This window comes from Benincasa hispida, chromosome 7 (genome assembly GCF_027475165.1).
Source record: "Benincasa hispida cultivar pf3 chromosome 7, pf3_genome.v1.1, whole genome shotgun sequence".
NCBI classification, from domain to species: domain Eukaryota; kingdom Viridiplantae; phylum Streptophyta; class Magnoliopsida; order Cucurbitales; family Cucurbitaceae; genus Benincasa; species Benincasa hispida.
In genome coordinates this window covers 28,942,767-28,951,159 of record NC_143484.1, presented here as the reverse complement: position 1 = coordinate 28,951,159, position 8,393 = coordinate 28,942,767, and the positions used below count along the sequence as shown (strand labels likewise).

The 8,393-nt window shown below is 36.8% G+C and overlaps 1 pseudogene across 1 annotated transcript; it reads right to left on the bottom strand.

Moving 5' to 3' along the window:
* Window positions 1–1,316: 1,316 nt before the first annotated feature.
* Window positions 1,317–5,417, bottom strand: LOC120082069 (pentatricopeptide repeat-containing protein At2g03880, mitochondrial-like; annotated as a pseudogene). The gene is made up of 4 exons (XR_016530813.1): window positions 4,932–5,417; window positions 4,626–4,844; window positions 2,019–4,502; window positions 1,317–1,846 (listed from the first exon to the last, which is right to left on the bottom strand). The product of XR_016530813.1 is annotated as a pentatricopeptide repeat-containing protein At2g03880, mitochondrial-like (transcript).
* Window positions 5,418–8,393: the final 2,976 nt, after the last annotated feature.

The following is an 8,393-nucleotide window of genomic DNA, read 5'->3' as shown; positions in this document are numbered from 1 at the left end:
AAACATCAAACACTCTATTAATATTCTCTTTCCCAAAATAAAGGAAATCCAAATATTCCAATTTGACTGATTCGCAGTGATTTACTATTTCAACGATTTCACAGTCAATAGAGTTCTTGATTTGTAGAAGCATTCTTGAATCGTCCCGCCACTAAATCTTTTTATTAGCATCAATCAGTCACTTTTCCGTGATGTGATCATCCATCTCCATGCTCCTAATAAAGTGACGAACATTTGATCTCCATGAATAGTAATGCGTGTGGATCAATGGCAGAAGGGAAAAGTGGCACGTGAGCCTCACACACTGGTCAAATGGATTTCGGACTTTGGGGTCCTATAGATCGGTGGCTGGGATCCCCGCCGGGTCGAAAAACTACCATTTTTTTTTACAGCGATAGCGACTGACGGCTGCGATGGTTAACGACAACGAACAAACCGAAGACGGCGGCGGTGAGCAGAAGTGTAAACTCACCCCTCCACAAAACCCTAGATGTAACACAAACGGGTTCTAAATTCTCAAACCCTAAAGTTCACAAAACCCTAAGTTTGTTTATAGGTCTCTGATACCATGTAAAACTCTTAGGTTTGAGAGAGAATTAGAATGCCCTATTCATTCACCGAAGAAATGAATATATACAAATGTACAAAGCATAGAAAAGGAAAATATAACAAGATATTTACAATAATGGAAAACCCTAACAATATAACTATAACAAAAAGCAAGTAAATTAAATGCAAAAACCACAACTTCAGAAGCTTCATATAAATTAATAATGATATGGAGTTCTATCCAAGTCATAAAAATTCTGATTTTAGCAAGGAAATGAGGACAGATCACAGGCGTGACATCAAAAATGGGGTTCTAATCAATCGTCAGACCAGCAATGAATGTAGAAAACGATAAATAACTAGACAGCATTGTAGGCTAAATAACATACATCAATTTTTGACAGACAACCAGCAAAAACAAAATGTACTCGTGTTAATAAAGTACTGAGGCATAATCAAAGAATATACCGGCTAAAAGAAGATTTTAGCCACAATGGAAATGGCCCGTCTCTTCAGTTAGAGAATGACCATGGCGAGTGTAGGTTCGTAGTGAGCAGCCTTTAAGTTTCGTGATAAACTGTGCTCAAATTTGTCTAGCCATGCTATCCGCAACCATATTAATTTCTATACCTACCTCTGCAAATCAAAAATCCAAAAGCTAAACATTTTTTCAATGAAAAGCTACATTTGCATTGAGAACAAATGAAAGAAATAGAAATACAAGGGAAATTTTAAAACAAAAACCTCCCTATGAGGAGCCAATTAACCTAAAAAGGAGTTCCAATCCAACAAAATAAGACATAAAGGGTAATTACAAAAAGCTTTACACACGGATACCCAACGAGAGGTATGATATCTAAAAAGAGACCACACCTTCACATGGAAACTGCTAATTAACGTTGTGAGCAAAAGCCTAAACTGCAAAGATTGAGTCCATGCCTGATGGCAATTATGCAGTAATGAATATCCATACAACCTGCGAAATGTATGACTCTCCTGGTAATGAGAGCTCAAGTCCATTAGAAATTATAGACATGCTTCATTTTACATTTTAAGCATAACGATTATGCCGACTTTCCAAACAAAAAATTAATGACATTTCACAGTCTTCTCTCCAGTAGCCGTATCAAGAAGATTTGTTGGTTACACAATCTCACATTAAGAAAATATCTCGGTAAATTCCATCCTTGTTATGACAATGCAGATCTTCAATCACCAAATGAAGAACTGAGGACAAAGTGACCTCTAGAGTTGACATGACAGCACCATCTTCACTGTTGCTCAGTAGTAGATTGGTCTGTCACAAAAGCGAACGAGAGTTGAGAGTAAGCATTATCACCAAAAGCGCATTAACTTATCGTACATCAAGTGACAATTATAAGCAAATATTTGTTTATTGATCCATGAGATTGTGGATGAGGGTTCAAATCCAAATAGTAAGAGAAAAATGAGTTCATACAAAAACATACCTGGATAAAGACATTACCCTTGAAAGAACCAAGTTTCTTCAGTCCAGTAATTGTGATGGCTTCAACAAGCTTCCTCGGTATCAAAAGCATAAACCGACTCAACAATAAAGTCCATAGGGAAGCCACATCACCAAAATCATTGCATGAGCAAGCATCACTTTTAAATGGTGGAATCTATGAACATCACGAATAACTAGTTCTCGATTGGTGATACTTGATATAAAAGCTTCATGACATCATGGCAATCTCCACAAATACGTAAATTTTTTAAAAGACGAATTTTCTTCATTGTGTTCATACTTATAAGTGCAAAAGCAAGAGCCAATCTTTCACTGTGAAATCGAAGGTTTTCCTTTTTTTCTGTTTCTCCAACATTATGAAGCACGTATTCAGTTTTGGGCACATATCCTATGGAGGTCAGTTCTCTATCAAGCTCCTCTAGCTTTAGAGGCATTCCATGAATTTGTGGATGTGAACAATCATGAGACACAAATGTGTGAACTTGACCATTTGCCTCAACCCAGCTACACCCTGGTTCCTTTTTAACTCCTTTACTAGACATCAAATTCCGAACTCTTTTGATATCATCCCACCTTCCTTCTGTTGCAAAGATATTCGAGAGTAAAATATAATTTGTCTCCTCCTCCAGTTGAAGCTCAAAGAGTTTGTTTGCAGCTTTCTCACCCAGTGCTAAATTGACGTGCATTTTGCTAGCTCCAAGGACAGTCTCCCAAATAAGTGCATGTTGTGATAGTTGCATTTTTTGAATGAAATCTTCAAGCTTATCAAATTTTCCCACCCGGCCTAGAATATCGACTACAAGCACAATGCTCTACGGTAGGAGAAATACCAAAATCTCTGTACTTGTTAAAATGTTCTTTTCCCTCTTCAACTAATCCTTGATGACTGCATGCAGAAAGAATGCCTATGAAGGTGACCTCATCGGGCAATATTTCTTCATCTAACATCATCTTAAAGGCCCTGAGAGCTTTATCGCCTTGCCCATTTTGTGCATATCCACATATAATGGTGTTCCATGCAATTGTATCTCGCCAAACCAAAGCTTCAAATAACGTTTCAGCTTCTTCCATACAACCACATTTTGTGTGCATGTCAACAAGGGCACTACCGACAAACATATCACTTATGTGTCCACTCTTTAAAGCCATGGAATGAAGTTGTTGTCCACTTTCTAGAGAAGCCAAAGAGGAGCAACCACTCAAACAGCCAGCGAGCGTGAACTCGTTAGGCTTTACACCTTCTTGTTGCATTTGTCTGAAATAACTAAGAGCCTTTTCTCCTTGGTTTGTCTGTGCATAATTAGTAATGATAACTGTCCAAGTGAAAAGATCCCTAACAGCTAATCTGTTGAAAGCTACATCAGCATCTTCCAAGTGCATACATATGGCATACATGTCAAACATAGCTGTTTGAACAAAATCATTGTCATTCATATTATTTTTAATTATATGTGCATGCACTTGCCTCCCAAAGTGCACGTCAAAAAGACAAGAACATGATCTTAAAATACTAATAAAAGTATACATGTTCACAATAAAACCTTCCTCTAACATGAGACGAAAGATAGTAAGTGGACGATCATACATTCCAGAATCATGAAAACCAGACAATTATGTATTCCATGAAAACAAATCTCGGTGAACCATTGATTCAAATAACCTCGCACCCTCATGCACACATCCATTTTTAATGTACATTGTGACCAATGCATTGCTGACTGAAACATCAGTTTCAAATCCATATTTCCAAACACAAGCATGGATGCTTTGGCCATATTTCAAGTCTCTCATATTTGTAGCAGCACTTTTAAGGCTGCAAATAGTATACTGATTTGGTCTAGTACCACTCGATCTCATTTAGTGAAATAACTTAATTGATTCCTCACTTTGTCCTTGCTGATCAAGGCATGTAATCATGGCACTCCAAACAACTATATCAGGCTTTTTAATCTTCTTAAATACTTTTAATGCATCAATTGCAATCCCACAATTTGAGTACATATCTACCAAACCACAACCTAAGAACTCATCGCCTTCATACCCACATTATAATCAAGGAATGGATTACCTGCCCTTGTCTTAAATTTTTGGAGTTTGCACAACCCTTGAGAACCGTAGTTAAAGTGAACTTGCTACACTTCACTTATAATTCCATCATACTACAAAATAATTTCAAGACTCCTATCCCATTACCCCCTTGAGCATAGCCATTGAGTAGCACATTCCATGTCACATCATTTTGCTCAGGCATACCAATAAACATTTTAGATGCAAGTTCCATCTCTCCACATTTAGCATAAAGGTCAACAAGTGCAGATCCAACAAACAAATCTAGTAATAATCCAAGTTTAAAAGCTTGGGCATGCATCTGCTTTCCAAGAGCAAAGGCCATGCACAAAGAACATGCTTTTAATCCAGTAGCTAGAGTGAATTCATTGGGCATGATTCCTCCATTTTGCATCTCCTGAAATGAATAAATACTATCATTAGCAAATCCTTCTGCTACAAGACCTTGAATTAATGCCGTCTAAGAAACAACATCACGATCAGGCATTTTAGCAAGCACTAGTCGAGCATAGCAGAGTACCTGCATTTTGCATATACATTCACCAACGAAACCCACAAATGGGAATCTGGATTAATTACATCCTTCACAATAAGCCCATGAATGGTTTTGGCAGCACCCAAAGACCGTTTTGATGCACATTCATGCAACATGCTTGAATAATATTTCAACTTCTCCTTGCTACTCCAGCATACTCGATTTTCCATGCCATCTTCAGTCTTTTGGTGTTCAAAGTTACATCTATATGGGCAATTATGAACCGCATTCTTAAATTCATGACCAAATTGGCCTTTTGACATTGAAATTCCAATAGAGTCGGAAGGATACCTGGGATTTAGTAGTACTTTGAAACTGCTCCGTCGAATGGGAAAGAACAAAGATCTAGTAGTATTTTGAAACTTGTTGGGAAATTGAGGCGAACTGTGTAACCAACTTGATATCAAAAGATTTTGAAACCTAAAAGGTGAACCATGAATTCTCATAGCAATGAAGTTTCGTTCCATCAATTCAAACAAAAAGAATTCCTCCTAAAACAAAACTAAATCCAGTGAACATCCATTTAAAGAAGGAAAAATATCAATACCTTTAAGCTCAAGTACAGAAAAAACAGTGACATGTGTGCAACTAATAGTGTTTTAGGGTTCTATCACAAAGAACACCTTCTACTAGTACCAATGTAATTGTACAAAATCCATGTTAGAAACGATGCATGATCATGCGTATCAAGTATGGTGGATGACAAAACAGATCAAAGCTATTTGAAGTGGTTAAAAAGGAGAGGGAAAAAAAAACATAATCCTTAGAAGACCCAAATCAGAGATACTCCGAGGGAACTGTTAGAAATTAATATGCTAGATACATTATGGATAACACATTCCTAGATACATTTCTAATTTCAAGATACATGCATTTCTAGATATATGTAATTGTTCAAGTACATGAATGGTATGTATACATGTACTTCATTTATTTTGTGTCTTTTAGGAAGTGTCTCTTGAGTACTATATAAAGAGTTCACTTCCCTCATTTGTAAGCAAAAGAAAAGAATCAAAATCAATAGAAGCAAATTGATGAAAAGAAACTGAGTTTCAAGAGAACAATATTCTTCTCTCGTGCGTTCTTGAGTTTTGTAAGAGAACAAGTTTCTTCTCTTAAAAGTTTGGGAGATTCAGAGTGCATTTAGAGTGGGCTCGTCAACGCTTTCAACAAAGTGGTATCAGAGCAAAAAGATTGAAAGATGTCATCTAACATGTTGCAGCCTCAACTTCCTCGTTTTGAGGGAAAAAACTATAGATGGTGGAGCCAACAAATGAAGGTTTTTTATGGATCTCAAGATCTTTGGGATATTGTTGACAGAGGATATTCAGAGCCAGAAAGTGAGGATGGTCTTTCACCATAACAATTCAATGAGTTGAGAGATACTAGAAAAAAAAGATAAGAAGGCATTATTTTTCATCTACCAAGCTGTGGATGAAAATATTTTTGAAAGAATATCAGGAGTCTCTACTGCTAAAGCAGCATGGGATGCATTACAGAATTTGTACGAGGAGAAGAAAAGGTAAAATTGGTCCGATTGCAAACACTTCGAGCTGAATTTGATACCATTCGAAGGAAAGATGCTGAAACTATTGAAGATTTTTTCAACCGTGTTCTCTTAATTGTTAATCAATTGAGATCAAATGGAGAAACAATCAAAGATCAAAGGGTGGTTGAAAAGATCCTTAGAAGCATGACTAGAAGATATGAGCATATTGTTATAACAATTGAAGCATCCAAAGATTTGTCAACTCTCTCCATCAATAGCTTAATGGGATCTCTTCAATCTCATGAACTCAGATTGAAGTTGTTTGATTCTACTCCTTCAAAAGAAGATTTTCATATGCAATCCTCCTCTAGAGGGCGATCTGGTGGAAGAAGAGGCGGACGTGGCGGTAGAGGCAATGGACGATCCAACGTTGTAACAAATTCAGAGTCAGAGAGCAGAGACAATCAATCTTCTTTAAATAGAGGAAGGGGAAGAAGTTCAAATAGAGGAAGAGGTAGAAGTGGTGGTCGTGGATATTTTTCTCATATACAATGTTTCAATTGTAGACGTTATGGACATTTTCAAGCAGACTGATGGTCTAAGAAGGCTAATTCTAATCAAGCAGAAACCACTCTAAAGCATGAGCAATAGGATAATGATCAAGGTCTTCTCTTCCTCACATTCAACGTCCAAGAAACAAGCACTGAGGAAATATGATATCTTGATAGTGGTTGCAGTAACCACATGACAGGAAGAAATGATATTTTTATATCTTTAGATGAATCTCATCAAAATGTAGTGAAGACTGGTGACAACAAAAAGCTTGAGGTCAAAAGAAAAAGGAGATATTCTTGTCAAGACAAAAAAGGGAGCAAAAAGAATTACCGATGGGTATTATGTTTCAAGTCTCAAACACAATCTTTTAAGTGTTGGGCAACTTCTCCTAAGAGGACATGATGTTATCCTTGAAGATAACATATGTGAAATTAGAACCAAGAATGGAGGTCTCATAACGAAGGTACGCATGACTCACAATAAAATGTTTCCAATTAAAATATGCTATGAGAAGCTTGTTTGTTTTGAGACTTTAGTAAATGACTCTTCATGGTTGTGGCATTGTCGATTCGGGCACCTGAGTTTTGACACTTTGTCTTACATGTATCAACAACATATGGTGAGAGGAATGCCAAATATTAAAAAGGAAGATCAACTTTGTGAAGCATGTGTTTTCGGAAAGCATCATCGAAATTCATTTTCGACTGGAGGTTCTTGGAGAGCATCAAAACCTCTCGAGCTTGTCCATACAGATTTATGTGGACCTATGAGAACCACTACACATGGAGGTAACCGTTATTTTCTCACATTTATTGATGACTACAGTCGAAAAACATGGATTTATCTGCTAAAAGAAAAGAGCTCTACTTTCGAATGTTTCAAGACATTCAAAGCAATGGTGGAAAATGAAAGTAACTTGAAATTGAAAGCATTGCGTTCGGATCGTGGAGGAGAATATATAGTCTTTGTGGATTTCTTGAAGGAAACTGGAATCAAGCATCAAAAGACTGTTCGAAGAACTCCTCAACAAAATGGAGTTGTAGAGAGGAAAAACAGAATAATAATGGAACTTGCAAGAAGTATGTTGAAGGCCAAGAAGTTTCCAGATCAATTTTGGGGAGATGCAGTAACGTGTACTGTTTATCTCCTAAATCGAGCTTCAACTAAAAGTGTGCAAGGTATTACTCCTCAAGAATCATGGAGCGGATTGAAACCAACTGTTATTCACCTAAGAGTGTTTAGGTGTATTGCTTACTCTCATATTTCATATGAGAAAAGAGGTAAACTAGATGATAAATAAAAAAAATGCATTTTTGTTGGGTACAGTGAGAACTCCAAGGCTTACAGATTATATAACCCTGTAAGTAAGAAAGTTATTATTAGTCGAGATGTCAAGTTCGATGAAGCAAAATTCTGGCAATGGGATGCACCAAATAAAGACTAGAATCCATTATTTGTTGACATGAATGGCAAAGAAGATGCTCGAGACTTGGAGCTTGAAGAGACTCAACCACTGACTTCACCTTCTTCATCACACTCCACAAGTGATGAAGAATCTACTCTAAGGAAGACAAGAAATATTCAAGAGATCTATAATACTTCAAGAAGAATACAAGATGATGAACATGCTGATTTTGCTTTATTTGCAGATGTTGATCCTATATACTTTGAAGAAGCAATTCAAGATGAGAAATGGAAAGATGCAATGG